The 17,351-nt window shown below is 34.7% G+C and overlaps 1 pseudogene; it reads right to left on the bottom strand.

Moving 5' to 3' along the window:
- Nucleotides 1-2,706: 2,706 nt before the first annotated feature.
- On the bottom strand, nucleotides 2,707-2,952 carry LOC103017368 (ATP synthase subunit f, mitochondrial-like; annotated as a pseudogene).
- Between the last annotated feature and the right edge of the window lie 14,399 nt (nucleotides 2,953-17,351).

Raw genomic sequence — 17,351 nt, 5'->3', positions numbered from 1 at the left:
GGTGCTTTCCAAAATGGCTATTTTCCCCCTCCCTCTGACAGAAGCATGAGGGGAATTTTCTCCCATATTCACCCTGAAAACTTAGTGGGGCTCCTGGATAAAACTTTAAAAAATGTGGGGGCGTCCCTAAGACTGAGCCATCCATTTTTTAAACTCTCAAGCTCATCCACACTGAGCCTCCAACAATTTGTCATTCATAGTACTGACTCCAGCAGCAGACTTCTGCTCCTGTTAAGCTGTGAGTCTCTGTGTTTGCCTATCTTTACAATTTTCAGGTTGGCAGCTTGCCCTGTGACCTCAGTTCTCTGATGGACCTAGTAAGTGTTGTTGACTTTCAGTTTATTCAGCTTTTGCTTGTTGTGATGACTTCTAAACTCTATGTTTTGGACCAGAACCCAAAAGTTTTTTCCATTTGCTTAGAAATGTTTAAATTTATCTTACAATATTTTGAACTTTTCAGTGTAGATGTCGTGCACATCTCTTGTTCAGTTTGTTCCTAAATATTTTATGTTTTTGATGTTACTGTAAATTTTTAAAATTTGTTTCCAATTGCATACTACTGGTACACTGAAACACAATTATATTTAAAATTTTTGTATCTTGACCTTGTAATTTGAGATCTTGATAAATTTACTTTTTACTTCTAGTAGTTAATTTGTACATTCCTTACAATTTTCTAAATATATAATCATGCCTTCCTTAATTAAAAAGTTTTAATTTTTCCCTTCCAACTTTTAAGTTTTTTGTCTCTTTCTGTTGACTTACTAAACTGACTAGGACATCCAGTACATTATTGAAGAAATATGCTGATAGATGACATTTTTGTCTAATTTCTACTCTTAGGGGAAAAGCATCCAATAGTGCATCATTAACAATAATGTTAGCTATAGGCTTTTTGTAGATCCCTTTTATTGGATTAAGTTCCTTCCCTAATTGCTAAGAATATCTTGTTTTTAAATCATGAAGAAATGTGGAATTTGTCAAATTATTCTTCTGCATCTTTTGAAATGATTTTATGATTTTTCTTCTTTATTCCCTTAAAATGGTGAGTTACAATGATTGATTTTGAATGTTAAACCAATCTTGCATCACTCGTCATGTACAGGAATAAACCCCACTTACTCATCATGTACAGGCAGACCTGAGATATTGCAGGTTCAGTTCCACACCACTGCAATAAAGTGAATATTGCAATAAAACAAGTCACATGAATTTTTTGGTTTCCCAGTGCACATAAAAATTATGTTTACACGTTACTGTAGGCTATTAAGTGTGCAATAACATTATGTCTAAAAAACAATATACATACCTTAGTTTAAAAAATGTTGGGTTGGCCAAAAAGTTCATTCAGGGTTTTCCGTAAGATCTTACTAAACCCAATACTTTATCACTAAAAATGTTAATCATCATCTGAACCTTCAGAGTTGTAGTAACATCAAAGATCACTGATCACAGATGGTGATATCAAATATAATAATAATGAAAAGTTTGAAATATTGCAAGAATTACCAAAGTGTGACACAGAGACACGAAATGAGCTAATGCTGTTGGGAAAATGCAGGATTGCCAAAACCTTCTATTTGTAAAAAACACAATATCTGTGAAGCACAGTAAAGAAGCACAATAAAATGAAGTGTACCTCTATTATCTTTATCTTTATGTATCTATTATCTATCTACCTATCTATCTATCTATCTATCATCTATCAATATTGCTGTATTTAATTTCCTACTATCGTGGTAAGGATTTTTTTTTTGGTATTCATGAAGAACACTAGCTTGTTATTTTCTGTTCTTGTAGTGCCTTTGTCAGATTTTGGAAACTGGCTTATTCAGACCTCATAAAGCAAATTAGGAGGGATTTTCCCTTCCTTCATCTTCTAAAAGAGTTTTATGAGATTAATGTTATTTTCTTCTTAAATGTTTCACAGAATTCATCCACAAGAACTTGTGTTCTGGAAATTTTCTTTGTATTTTTATTATACATTCAATTTCTTTCATAAATGTAGTTATTATAATTTTCTATATCTTTTCATGTCAGTTTTGGCAATTTTTGTCATTAATCCATATCATCCAATTTGTCAGTTTCATTAGCATAAAGTTATTCATAATATTCTTTGGGTATCATTTTAATGTGTGTAGGGTCTGTAATAATATCCCTACTTTCATTCCTGATACTTGTAATTTGTATTTGACCTTTTATTTATTAATTGATCTACAACAGAGTTTATCTATTTTATCAAACTTTTCAAAGAACCAGATTTTTTTGTTAAATTTTTCTATTGTTCGTGTTTTCTATTTTATTAATTTTTGCTCTTACCTTTATTATTTTCTTTCTCCTACTTTGGGTTTAATTTTCTCTTCTTTTTTAGTTTCATAAGATAAAAATTAAGATCAATAATTTTGAACCCTTCTTTTATATAAAGAAGACCTGCTTTTTTTTATATATTCAGATTTATACATTTCCTTCTAAGCACTGTTTTAGCTGCTTCCCACACATTTTGCTGTATTGCGTTTTCATTACCTTTCAGGTGGATTTCTTTTCTTTTTTCTTTTTTCTTTTTACATGTACCAGTCATCTTTTATTTGACATTAATTATCAATTAGGATATGAAAAGATTTACACCATTGTGTTCCTCAAGGAAGGGTGCCAAGCAAAAAAAGTCATGGTCAGGAATGCAGAGTTGCACTCCACACTGGGCTCTCTTCAGTGGTACTTGCATAACCACTCATGTTTGAGTTCCTTCTAAGAAAGACAATAGCTGAAAAGCATGTAAGTTGCCAGCACCATAGAAACCCCAGTGATGCTTCCTTTCTTCCACTGACATACTTGTAATAACCTCTTTGAAATGCTCCAGCAATGCCTTTAGGGGTGAAATCCCACATTAATATCCAGCTTCCCTATTTTGACATCCATGAATTTCTTCTCCATCACTGGTATCACTGACACCATGTTGGTGTCCTGGGTGTCTATTGCCCAGGTGGATTTATTTCCCCTTGTAATTTATTCTTTGACTCTAGGGTCATTTACAAGTAGGCTGCTTAATTTTAAACCATTTGAGGATAGTTCTAGATACTTTTTTGTTACTAAATTATAATTTAGTTCTATTGTGTTTGGAGAAAATTCTCTGTAATATTTAAATCTTTTGATATGTATTGAGATTTATTTTAAGGCCCAGCATATTATCTATCTTGCTTAAAGTTCCATGTGCACAAGAAAAGAATGAGTTTTCTGCAGTTGTGAGGTGAAGTGTTATAAAAATAGGGGCAAGCTAGTTGATAGTGTTTTCAGATCACTAATTTTTTATTTAGTTGTTCTCTCACTTACTGAGAGAGGATGTTACTACATCGAAACAAGATAAATGTCTTTTTTTGTCAATAATTCCTCTTTTCTTAAATTCTATTTTGTTTGATATTATTATAATCACTTCACTTCAGCTTTCCTATGCTTACCATTTACATTGTATATATTTTATATTCTTTTATTTTTGATATATATACATCTTTATATTTAAGTGTGGCTCTTGAAGACCACATAAAGTTGTGCCTTGCTTTCTCATCTAGTATAAATTATTGAAATAATCCAAATGGTGACAATAAAGGAGGATCACAGAAACAAAAAATATACATAAGAACTAGCAAGATGGTAGATTTAAACCTAATTGCATCAATATTACATGAAATGTAAATAGACTAAGCAATACCTTCTCATGAAAAGCTTTCCTTTGGGTTAATTCAATAATTTTTAAATTTTTTTTAAATTCTTCTATTAGATTTTTAATTATACCTTCTAGTGCCATTTTAGTAGCTGCTCTAAGGATTAGACTACCCATCTTAATCTTATCACAGTACATTTAGGGTAAATATTGTACCCATTCATGTAAAAAATAAATACCTTGAAAGTTAAAATTTCATATACTCACCACTCTTTGTATTATTATTATCATATGTTTTGTATTTACATAAGTTATAAATTCAACAATGCAGTGTTTTGGAGAAAGACAATATTTTTAAAATTTACCCTTATATTTAACCTTCTTGATGATTTTCATTTTTTTCCCTGTAGATCTGAGTTTCCATCCAGTATAATTTCCTCAGTCTTAAGAACTTTCTATAGCATTTCTTGTAGCTTAGATAGTCTGGTAACAGTTTATCTTAAAATATCTTTATATCACCCTCATTTGGAAGAATATTTTCACTGGATATTGAATTCTGGGTTTACAGTTGTTTTATTTCAGCACTTTAAAGATGTGATTTCTTTTTCTTTTGGTTTCGATTGCTTTTGGTGAGAAGTTAGCTGTAACATATCATTTTTTCCCTATATGTAATCTGTCTTATTTCCCTGCTGCTTTCAATGTAATATCTTTGGTTTTTCACAATTTGACTATGAACTGCCTAGATGTGGTTTGCTTTAAATTCATCCTACTTTATGTTGGCTAAGTTTCCTGGATCTGTAAGTTAATGCTTGCCTTTTGTATGTTTAACTAAATTTAGAAATATTTAAATTATTATTTTTTTATTATTATTATTATTTTAACAATATTTTTTACACCCTATTCTCTCCTCCTAGGTGTCTAATTTCATGTATTTTAGATGCTTAATAATGTCTTGGAAGTTACTGATATTCTCTTCATTTTTGTGTTAATCTTTCTTCCTCTTCTTCATATGGATAATTTTGATTGACATATCTTCAATTTCACTGACCTTTTCTTCTATTATTCTCAATCAACTTTTAAGTGAATTTTTCATTTCTGATATTTTACTTTTAAATTATCAAATGCCCATTTAGTTTTTAAAGTATATTTTATTTATTCACTGAGATTTCCCAGTTGTTCACTCAATTTGACAATCTTTTCTTCTAAGACCTTGAGCATATTTTAATGGCTGCTTTAAAATCTTTTTCTGCTAATTCAATAATCTGGGTCATCTAGAACTCCTTTTCCACTAACTGCTTTTTCTCTTGATTATAGATCAAATTTTCCTGTTACTCTGCAGGTTTTATAATTTTTTATTATTTTTACACTGAACATTTTAGATAATTCATTGTAGAGTCCCTGGATTCTGTTATGTTCCTCTGAAATGTATTTGTTGTAAGTTATTTGTTGATCAAATTGAACCTGTGGAGGCTTGCTTTTATGCTCAATTAGTGTGACTGTCCTTCAACTTTTTTTTCCTTTTGTCCTAAGATGAATGCTTTAATATTGTAACATAACTTTTACCTCTTAGGCATGGTCTTTCTAGGGTTTCAGTGGTAAGACCCAGGTATTTATGAAGCCCCCCTAAAACTCCAAACTCTGTCTTATTTGCAATGGTTATCTGCTGAAATATCTATACAGTGTTTTCAGTCTCCTGGCTCTTCTTTTTCCTGGGCTCTTTGAAGTATCCCCCATAAATGCATGGTTCATGGATTATACAAGAATGTGAGGGGAGTTTATATGCAGATTTGGGAACTTTCTCTCTCTCTCTTTGTAACTTCCCTTTTGTCAGAATCTCTTCCTTTAATTTCCCACTGAACTGATATCCTAGAATTCCATTATTTGACTCCTCAAGCCACGCTTTCTGCTTGATTTCTAGCTGCCCCACAGTTCATGTTCTTGGCAGTATTTCAGGGTAAAAGCTGCATAAACATAGATTTCATAACTATTGCCTGAGTGAGGGTTAGTTTACAAGGTTCTTCACCATTACTAGAACTGGAAAGCCAGCAAACTAATATTTAAAGGGACAACAGTGGGAACTTTATCTTTGCCATTCTTTCTTTGTCCAACCACTCAGTCTTGGAAGAAAATGGAGTACAGTGTCATCTGCTTCTCAGTAACTCAAGTTCCTATGGTAACTTTAAATCCAACTTTATGTGCCAAACCCTATAACCAAAGTTTCATCTTCCTAATTGTTTCTGCTTGATCTTTTCTGAATTTTCTGTTTCTGAGCCCATTAGTAGTACTGGTATCACACCTATTTACATATAGGATCTGATTGATGAGATATCTGCTAAGTAAGCCAAAAATACCAATAAAATGTGACCTTAATGAGCAATTTGAGAACAACTTACAAATGCAGCAGAATACTCTGCCAATTAGTCAGGGGAACAGAGAGGCAGTGCCACTTATGCTTATGGAATTTTATTGTTTAGCCAAGAAGAAAAAATGCTATCTAGTTCTTACTAATGGGAGTATGACTTCTTACTTCTCTGACCATATTTATTTTAATAACTGTTCTCTTCACCTTCAAAGCTGGAACAATTGCCTCTGGCTTTATTTAACTATTGTCATAGAATTTACCCCCATGTTACACTCCTGCCACCCTTTATATCTGTCACTGCTCTGACATTTTCAAATGAAAAGAAATTTGAAGGACATGTATACTCTGATACAACCATAGAAACTCTTTCCGAAAAATGTAGCATGTAATAGCAGTGATAGTACTCAGCAAATGACTTTCTCCAAAGCTTAGTGACACACTTAGAATGGATTGATTACCATTGGGTCAAGGAGAACTAAGTGCCTGGAAAAATCAGATAGGAATGTTGGGACAGAATACCAAGAGGCAAATCTTTAAAATCTAATGTCATATTTAATTTAACTTTTAATTTTCTTCTGGTAATTCCACGAAATTAGGGTATTTAATGTTTCTCTTGAGAAGACATTCAAGAAAGATAAATTTATGCCTTTGGGATAAAGAATAGGGAAGAAAACCATGTGACTTTGCTTCTATCACATACTTGTCTCTTTCTTCCCCATTCAATTGTAAATGCTTTTATCTATAAATAATTCACAGTTGCAAAATGACAAGAGGGCAAATTGTTTGAAGTCCTAAATGTTGTATAATTGATACATCTGAAGCTTACTAATGTAGAGATATGTGCCCTTTAATACATTTGTTTGTGTACATGTATAAATTACAAGCCATACAGATATTGTTTATCTATATTCAAAAAGGCTATGACTCAGAAGACCAATGACTTGAAGTTCTTCTTCCCACTTCTGTGACAAGTCATTTGTTTGTGGCTATAGCTGATGTTTGTAGAGCCTATCTAAATGTATAAGTTCCTTTGTACTTTCTAGAATACTCAAAGATGCTACCCCATTTTTGATTTTTTCACTGTTGGTTGATCTTTCTGCTCCTATATTTACCTGTAGTCCAAAGGCAAGCTTCATTATTCAAGACTTACTTTTTCTAGGTCCTTGTAGCAGATCTTAAATCCTTGTTGATTGCATCCCCTCTTCATGTGGCATCTAATTTATAAATATATATATATATATATATATCTCAATCTTGTTCTTTTATCCAAACCAAAAAGATAACCATAATCTATACACTATTATTTGAGGGGCACAAATATTCTCCCTGACTGAATTAACTGTAATTCAAGACATTACAATTCCCTGGTAAAATACAGATGCTTCCTGGAAAGGGCAAAATATAGAACTCTTTCAAAGCATTAACTCCTCAGTTGAATTATTGTATCAGACTAGCCATAAAATAGAATACGAGGGGCTTCCCTGGTGGCGCAGTGGTTACGAATCTGCCTGCTAATGCAGGGGACACGGGTTCGAGCCCTGGTCTGGGAAGATCCCACATGCCACGGAGCAACTGGGCCCGTGAGCCACAACTACTGAGCCTGCGCGTCTGGAGCCTGTGCTGCGCAACAAGAGAGGTCACGATAGTGAGAGGCACGCACACCACGATGAAGAGTGGCCCCCACTTGCCGCAACTAGAGAAAGCCCTCGCACAGAAACGAAGACCCAACACAACCAAAAATAAATAAATTAATTAATTAATTAATTAAAAAAAAAAAAAACTTAAAAAAAAAAAAATAGAATACGACTGAAGAGTGGGATATACAGAATGGGGAAATATTAATGGAAGGGACCAGAAAAAAAAAAAGATCCAGAGCACTAGGCCGCCTGGCAGAATTGGTTCCCATGATATTTAGCAGTGTCAGGCTCTGAGTACCCAGAAGACATCATAGGGCACTGGGTTCCTGGGAGCAAATAGGCTGGAAAAGTACTAAAGAAAGGCATCATCTATTTCAGAACTTTGCATTGATCTGACCCTCATTGCTGTCATCTACTCAGATGTTCTGCTAGCATTGGCCTTGGAGTCAGTTCAGTGCTGGTAGCCTGGCTACAGTCTAACACTTTATTGTTGTTATTTAATTCTGGATGTGACTTATAGGTGCTGTTGATCTAAACACACACACACACACACACACACACACACACATATTGAAACAGCAAGATATTGCATCTTCAGAAGGTGATGTGCTAATAAAGATGAACCTACTGACCTACAATCCTTGATAACTGTTTTTATTTTATGCATAAATTACATAGATGGTTGGGGAAAAACCAATTCACTGCATAATACTTTTGGGTAAAAAAAAATTATCCATAACCGGATGGACTATTTACAAATGTATCATAATGCAGTATTCAAAACTGGAATCCCTTTCAGTCCAGATTTGCATACAATAATGCTCTATGTATAAAATTCCCTGTATAAGAATCTGGCCCTCTATTAGCGGATGCTTAGTTTCTACATAGGGATTAAATAGGACCCAAAGCCATCCCCAAATTTTGTCCCTGTAAATGTCTAACAGTTAGAAGAGGAAAATGTAATTTGATCATCTGGGCAAGTTACTAATATGCTGTCTTTTTAGGCTTCCCTGTTCTGCTCTTTACATTGACCAGACTCTGTGTGGTGATTGAACATTGTCCAAGATGCGCTGCCGTTCAAAACCAGACTCACGTTGCGTTTGTGCAATCAGAATGAGCAAGTGTTGGGGAACACAGTTTTCTTATTCATATGACTATGCACCAAGCACTGGGAGGCCTGAGATGTGAGACAGCCAGTCTGTCAATTGTAGCTTTTTCTTCAACTCTGAAGTAAATCTTGAAATAAATCTTTACTTCATGACATTTGTTACATCGAAACTAGATATTTGCCAGATGCAGAATAGCAATAAACAACAACCCCTTCCCCTGTGGCCAGTACCAGAAATAGCCAATTAGAAATAATGCTTCGTGATGACTGTCTCATGCTAAACTGAATTAATTCAGGAAGAACTCAGAGGTTTGTTTGATTGTGTAAATCCTATAAATGAGCCTTGCGAAAGCCAAGTCTAAACATTTTTTATCCAAATAGTTTGAAGCTCTTGCTCTTTCTCTATGTGTCCCTCTTTATGACTTTTTAAAGACAGTGTTATTGAGATATAATTCATGTACCATACAATTCACCCATTTCAAGTGTACAATTCCATGATTTTTCAGTATATTCACAGAGTTGTGTAACTATAGCCACAGTCTAATTTTAGAACATTTTTGCCACCCTAAAAGAATCTATTAGTAATCACTTCACATTTCCCCCCAAATTTCCAAGCCCTAGGCAACCACTAGTCTACTTCCTGTGTCAACAGCTTCCTTATGACTTTTATAATGCTAACTTTAAGAATGATCTCTCTGGATGGCCAAAAAGCATATGAAAAGATGTTCAACATCACTAATTATTAGACAAATGCAAATCAAAACTACAATAAGGTATCACCTCACACCAGTCAGAATGGCCATCATCAAAAAACTCTACAAGCAATAAATGCTGGAGAGGGTGTGGAGAAAAGGGAACCCTCTTGCACTGTTGGTGGGAATGTAAACTAGTACAGCCACTATGGAGAACGGTGTGGAGGTTCCTTAAAAAACTAAAAATAGAGTTACCATATGATCCAGCAATCCCACTCCTGGGCGTATATCTGGAGAAAACCATAATTCGAAAAGATATGTGCACCCCAAAGTTCATTGCAGCACTGTTTACAATAGCCAGGACATGGAAGAAACCTAAATGTCCAACGACAGAGGAATGGATAAAGAAGATGTGGTACATATATACAATGTAATATTAACCATAAAAAGGAATGAAATAATGCCATTTGCAGCAACATGCATGGACCTAGAGACTGTCATATTGAGTGAAGTAAGTCAGATAGAAAAAAACAAATATATGATATCACTTATATGTGGAACCTAAAAAAATGGTACAAATGAACTCATTTACAAAACAGAAATAGAGTCACAGATGTAGAAACAATTTTATGGTTACCAGGGGGAAAGGGGGGGAGGGATACATTGGGAGATTGGGATTGACATGTACACACTACTATATATAAAATAGACAACTAATAAGGACCTACTGAATAACACAGGGAACTCTATTCGTTACTCCATAATGGCCTATATGGGAAACTAATCTAAAAAAGAGTGGATATATGTATATGTATAACTGATTCACTTTGTTGTACAGCAGAAACTAACACAACATTGTAAATCAACTATACTCCAACAAAAATTAAAAAAAAAAAAAGGAATCCATATACTGATGTACTCCAAGTTTGAAAAAAAAAATGATCTCTATGGGTTACTATTTACTGAAATCACTGTAGAGAGTGCTTTTGGCATGTTGTCCTCAATTCACACAACCATATTATGAAATAGGAATTAGTCTCCTCAATTTACAGAAAAAGAAACTAAAGTTGAGATAGACTTTGATACTTTCCCAAAGTCACATACTTGGTAGAGCTGGAATTTTCTTCCAGTTCTGTCTGGTCAAAGCACCCATGTTTTGTCCAGTATGCTAAAGTGAGATAGGGTAGAGGAGTTTAACTCTGAGGTTGAACCATATGAAATTGTCAACATTAAGTCATATTCACCTACAAAAACAGTAATTTCATAACGTTTAACCGAAATAAATACTTCAATGCCTTCTGTTGGAATGAATCTTAAAAGAATGATTATTACATCAGTCCGCAAAAAGCTTTTAGTGAAGTTGGGATCTACAGACATTAATGCAGCTCCTCTATACTATCAAAGCTCTTCTTTTCCTTTCTCCTAAAGACACCTTGTATAGCTTTACACCCATGAGGGAATATACCTGGCTCCAAGTTAATCTCCTAAAACAATTGTAGGTGTTTTATTTTTTTTTTAATGTTAAATTTCTTATAAAAGGGATAGAAAACTGTAGGGTCGTTTACAAGCATAAGGGGGATTATTGGTCCAAAATGAGTATGGCAGGAGCCCAGAGTCCATCTCAGAGTTTTACCTTGTTCCTTACCAGCAGCTCTTAACAGTGAGGATCTGGGTTGGGAAAGCTCAGGAATAGAGCAAGGTTCAGGGAAGAGATAAGGATAACTGTTTTTCACATTATTTGGTAATGGCTGCATCAAAGCAAATACATCAAAATGTTACATAGACTTCAAAATATGAACGACTCTACAGGCATATGACAGAACCTAGGACCCTTCATTTCATTAACATACAGCTCTGCACTTCTATTTTGATTTAGCAAGGAACCACACACTACCAACTATAAGCAGTACCGAATCGGAAAAACATCTCTAACTGAGAGCGGCACGTCTTGTATCTGAAAGAGCTGTCGACCTTATTCTCACTGATTTTAAACACACACACACAAGTAATGGTATGGGTTGGTAGAAGGGCAAGGGATTTTTTGCTCTCTCTTTTTTTCTCTCTTTTCAGTTAAGCAGGATTATCATAAATCTTACTTCCTTTGGAGGACTGTTTATGATGCTTTATTTATATTTAGCTGTTTATTCTTTTTAAGACTACCTGATAGATCATCCTTATGTGAAAGAGCCAGACCATTAAAAATGGGTAACTGCCTAACAAATTATATTCTTGTCTAATTTCTATCAAATGATTCTGTATGGCATTAGCAAATACTATAAACAAGAAACTCAGCAAATGATTTTATTCCCCAATATTAATCTGGCAGCAAATGGTTACTCTAGCTGCAATTGGGTATCATGTTATCTTGTCAAAAATTCTACATAATAGGAAAGAAAAAGAAAAAGTTTAAATTCAAGAAAGTTCTAAATTACCTCATAGATCTTGGTTCACCTTTCATCTTCCTCTTAAATCCCCATCATTGTAAGAAAAGTAAATAGCAGGTTGTGTTATGATGGATTAACATTGGCAGATGCACAGCTGGGTATAACTAAGACAGTTGTTGGAAGCCAAAGTTCTTGTGGATCAACTACATCTGTTGCCCAAGTTGCCTATGTCTATTGATACTAATGATAATCTTCCTTCTTAACAGGCTTAGCATGTAAGATGTCTCTGGGGACTTTCTCAAGAGAGGTGCTGCTTTTCTGTTGATTTAGAGATCTACTTGTCCAAACTACAACTGCATCCAAGCTACACAAACTCTTACTTTGTGTATATTTTGGAGAGGACTTGGTATCATTAAAAGAACTATCAAACGCTTCTCTTTTGTTTGGATATAAATCTGAACAAAAGCATCACTGGCAAATTGTTAGCATAATTATTCCCAATTCCTATGAGTCATTGTGCACAATTTCTGAAGCAAGCCTTCACTGAGGTTCTTTTTATTTTTTTAAATTTTTGAATTTTATTTTATTTACTTTTTTATACAGTAGGTTCCTATTAGTCATCAATTTTATACACATCAGTGTATACATGTCAATCCCACTCGCCCAATTCATCACACCACCATCCCCAGCCCCCTGCGGCTTTCCCCCCTTGGTGTCCATACGTTTCTTCTCTACATCTGTGTCTCAACTTCTGCCCTGCAAACCAGTTCATCTGTACCATATTTTTAGGTTCCACATACATGCATTAATATACAATATTTATTTTTCTCTTTCTGACTTACTTCACTCTGTATGACAGTCTCTAGATCCATCCACGTCTCAACAAATCACCCAATTTCGTTCCTTTTTATGGTTGAGTAATATTCCATTGTATATATGTACCACATCTTCTTTATCCATTCGTCTGTCAATGGGCATTTAGGTTGCTTCCATGACCTGGCTATTGTAAATAGTGCCACAATGAACATTGGGGTGCATGTGTCTTTTTGAATTATGGTTTTCTCTGAGTATATGCCCAGTAGTGGGATTGCTGGGTCATATGGTAATTCTACTTTTAGTTTTTTAAGGAACCTCCATACTGTTCTCCATAGTGGCTGTATCAATTTACATTCCCACCAACAGTGCACGAGGGTTCCCTCTTCTCGACACCCTCTCCAGCATTTGTTGTTTGTAGATTTTCTGATGATACCCATTCTAACTGGTGTGAGGTGGTACCTCAGTGTAGTTTTGATTTGCATTTCTCTAATAATTAGTTATGTTGAGCAGCTTTCATGTGCTTCTTGGCCATCATATGTCTTCTTTGTAGAAATGTCTATTTAGGTCTTCTGCCCATTTTTGGATTGGGTTGTTTGTTTTTTTAATATTGAGCTGTGTAAGCTGTTTATATATTTTGGAGATTAATCCTTTGTCCGTTGATTCATTTGCAAATATTTTCTCCCATTCTGAGGGTTGTCTTTTCATCTTGTTTATGATTTCCTTTGCTGTGCAAAAGCTTTTAAGTTTCATTAGGTCCCATTTGTTTATTTTTGTTTTTATTTCCATTACTCTAGGAGGTGGATCAAAAAAGATCTTGCTGTGATTTATGTCAAAGAGTGTTCTTCCTATGTTTTCCTCTAAGAGTTTTATAGTGTCCGGTCTCACATTTAGGTCTCGAATCCATTTTGAGTTTATTTTTGTGTATGGTGTTAGGGAGTGTTCTAATTTCATTCTTTTCCATGTAGCTGTCCAGTTTTCCCAGCACCACTTATGAAGAGACTGTTTTTTCTCCATTGTATATCCTTGCCTCCTTTGTCATAGATTAGTTGACCATAGGTGCATGGGTTTATCTCTGGGCTTTCTATCTTGTTCCATTGATCGATGTTTCTGTTTTTGTGCCAGTACCATATAGTCTTGATTACTGTAGCTTTGTGTTATAGTCTGACGTCAGGGAGTCTGATTCCTCCAGCTCCGTTTTTTTCCCTCAAGACTGCTTTGGCTATTCGGGGTCTTTTGTGTCTCCATACAAATTTTAAGATTTTTTGTTCCAGTCCCGTAAAAAATGCCATTGGTAATTTGATAGGGATTGCATTGACTCTGTAGATTGCTTTGGGTAGTATAATCATTTTCACAATATTTACTCTTCCAATCCAAAAACATGGTATATCTCTCCATCAGTTGGGATCATCTTTAATTTCTTTCATCAGTGTCTTATAGTTTTCTGCATACAGGCCTCTTGCCTCCCTAGGCAGGTTTATTTCTAGGCATTTTATTCTTTTTGTTGCAATGGTAAATGGCAGTGTTTCCTTAATTTCTCTTTCAGATTTTTCATCATTAGTGTAGAGGAATGCAAGAGATTTCTGTGCATTAATTTTGTATCCTGCAATTTTACCAAATTCATTGATTAGCTCTAGTAGTTTTCCGGTGGCATCTTTAGGATTCTCTATGCATAATATCATGTCATCTGCAAACAGTGACAGTTTTACTTCTTCTTTTCCAATTTGTATTCCTTTTATTTCTTTTTCTTCTCTGATTGCCATGGCTAGGACTTCCAAAACTATGTTGAATAATAGTGGCCATAGTGGACATCCTTGTCTTGTTCCTGATCTTAGAGGAAATGCTTTCAGTTTTTCACCATTGAAAATGGTGTTTGCTGTGGGTTTGTCGTATATGGCCTTTATTATTTTGAGGTGGATTCCCTCTATGCCCACTTTCTGGAGAGTTTTTATCATAAATGGGTGTTGAATTTTGTCAAAACTTTTTCTGCATCTATTGAGATGATCATATGATTTTTCATCTTCGATTTGTTAATATGGTATATCACATTGATTGATTTGCATATATTGAAGAATCCTTGCATCCCTGGGATAAATCCCACTTGATTATGGTATATGATCCTTTTAATGTGGTGTTGGATTCTGTTTACTAATATTTTGTTGAGGATTTTTTCATCTATATTCATCAGTGATATTGGTCTGTAATTTTCTTTTTTTGAGGTATCTTTGTCTGGTTTTGGCATCAGGGTGAAGGTGGCCTCATAGAATGAGTTCTCCTGCAATTTTTTGGAAGAGTTTGAGAAGGATGGGTGTTAGCTCTTCTCTAAATGTTTGATAGAATTCACCTGTGAAGCCATCTGGTCCTGGACTTTTGTTTGTTGGAAGATTTTTAATCACAGTTTCAATTTCATTACTTGTGATTGGTCTGTTCATTTTTTCTGTTTCTTCCTGGTTCAGTCTTGGAAGGTTATACCTTTCTAAGAATTTGTCCATTTATTGCAGGTTGTCCATTTTATTGGTATAGAGTTGCTTGTAGTAGTCTCTTAGGATGCTTTGTATTTCTGCGGTGTCTGTTGTAACTTCTCCTTTTTCATTTCTGATTTTATTGAGTCCTCTCCCTCTTTTGCTTGATGATTCTGGCTAATGGTTTATCAATTTTGTTTATCTTCTCAAAGAACCAGCTTTTAGTTTTATTGATCTTTGCTATTGTTTTCTTTGATTTCTATTTCATTTTTTTCTGCTCTGATCTTTATGATCTTTATGATATCTTTCCTCTGCTAACTCTGTGTTTTGTTTGTTCTTCTTTCTCTAGTTCCTTTAGGTGTAAGGTTAGATTGTTTTTTTGAGAGTTTTTCCTGTTTGTTGAGGTAGGCTTGTATAGCTATAAACTACCCTCTTAGAACTGCTTTTGCTGCATCCAATAGGTTTCGGTTTGTCGTGTTTTCGTTGTCATTTGTCTCTAAGTATTTTTTGATTTCCTCTTGGATTTCTTCAGTGATCTCTTGGTTGTTTAGTAACGTATTGTGTAGCCTCTATGTGGTTTTTTTTTTACATTTTTTCCTTGTAATTCATTTCTAATCTCATAGCATTGTGGTCAGAAAAGATGCTTGATATGATTTTCAATTTTCTTAAATTTACTGAGGCTTGATTTGTGACCCAAGATATGATCTATCCTGGAGAATGTTCCATGCACAATTGAGAAGAAAGTGTAATCTGCAGTTTTGGGACAGAATGTGCTATAAATATCAATTAAATCTATCTGGTCTATTGTGACATTTAAACATTTAAACATTCTGTTTCCTTATTTATTTTCATTTTGGATGATCTGTCCATTGGTGTAAGTGAGGTGTTAAAGTCCCCCACTATTATTGTGTTACTGTCCATTTCCTCTTTTAGAGCTGTTAGCAGTTGCCTTATGTATTGAGGTGCTCCTATGTTGGTTGCATATATATTTATAATTGTTATATCTTCTTCTTGGATTGATCCCCTGATCATTATGTAGTGTCCTTCCTTGTCTCCTGTAACATTCTTTATTTTAAAGTCTATTTTATCTGATATGAGTATTGCTACTCCAGCTTTCTTTTGATTTCCATTTGCATGGAATATCTTTTTCCATCCCCTCACTTTCAGTCTGTATGTGTCCCTAGGTCTGAAGTGGGTCTCTTGTAGACAACATATGTAGGGGTCTTGTTTTTGTATCCATTCAGCAAGCCTGTGTCTTTTGGTTGTAGCATTTAATCCATTCATGTTTAAGGTAATTATTGATGTATATGTTCCTATGACCATTTTCTTAATTGTTTTGGGTGTCTTTTTGTAGGTCCTTTTCTTCTCTTGTGTTTCTCAATTAGAAAAGTTCCTTTAGCATTTGTTGTAGATCTGGTTTGGTGGTGCTGAATTCTCTTAGCTTTTGCTTGTCTGTGAAGCTTTTGATTTCTCCTTCGAATCTGCATGAGATCCTTGCTGGGTAGAGTAATCTTGGTTGTAGGTTCTTCCCTTTCATCACTTTAAGTATATCATGCCCCTCCCTTCTGGCTTGTAGGGTTTCTGCCGAGAAATCAGCTGTTAACCTTATGGGAGTTGCCTTGTATGTTATTTGTCATTTTTCCTTTTCTGCTTTCAATAGTTTTTCTTGGTCTTTAATTTTTGCCAATTTGATTACTATGTGTCTCAGAGTGTTTCTCCTTGGATTTATCCTGTATGGGACTCACTGTGGTTCCAGCCCTTGGGTGACTATTTCCTTTCCCATGTTAGGGAAGTTTTCAACTATAATCTCTTCAAATATTTTCTATGGTCCTTTCTCTCTCTCTTCTCCTTCTGGGACCCCTATAATGCAAATGTTGTTACGTTTAATGTTGTCCCACATGTCTCTTAGGCTGTCTTCATTTCTTTTTGTTCTTTTTTCTTTATTCTGTTCCACGCAGTGAATTCCACCATTCTGTCTTCCAGGTCACTTATCCGTTCTTCTGCCTCAGTTATTCTGCTATTGATTCCTTCTAGCGTAGTTTTCATTTCAGTTATTACATTGTTCATTGTTCATTATTGTTCATCTTTAATTTTTCTACGTCTTTGTTAAATATCTCTTGCATCTTCTCGGTCTTTGCCTCCATTCTTTTTCCGAGGTCCTGGATCATCTTCACTATTATTATTCTGAATTGTTTTTCTGGAAGGTTGCTTATCTCCACTTCATTTAGTTGTTTTTCT

Source organism: Balaenoptera acutorostrata, chromosome X (genome assembly GCF_949987535.1).
Source record: "Balaenoptera acutorostrata chromosome X, mBalAcu1.1, whole genome shotgun sequence".
Taxonomy (NCBI): Eukaryota; Metazoa; Chordata; class Mammalia; order Artiodactyla; family Balaenopteridae; genus Balaenoptera; species Balaenoptera acutorostrata.
This window is presented reverse-complemented; position numbering and strand designations above follow the sequence as displayed.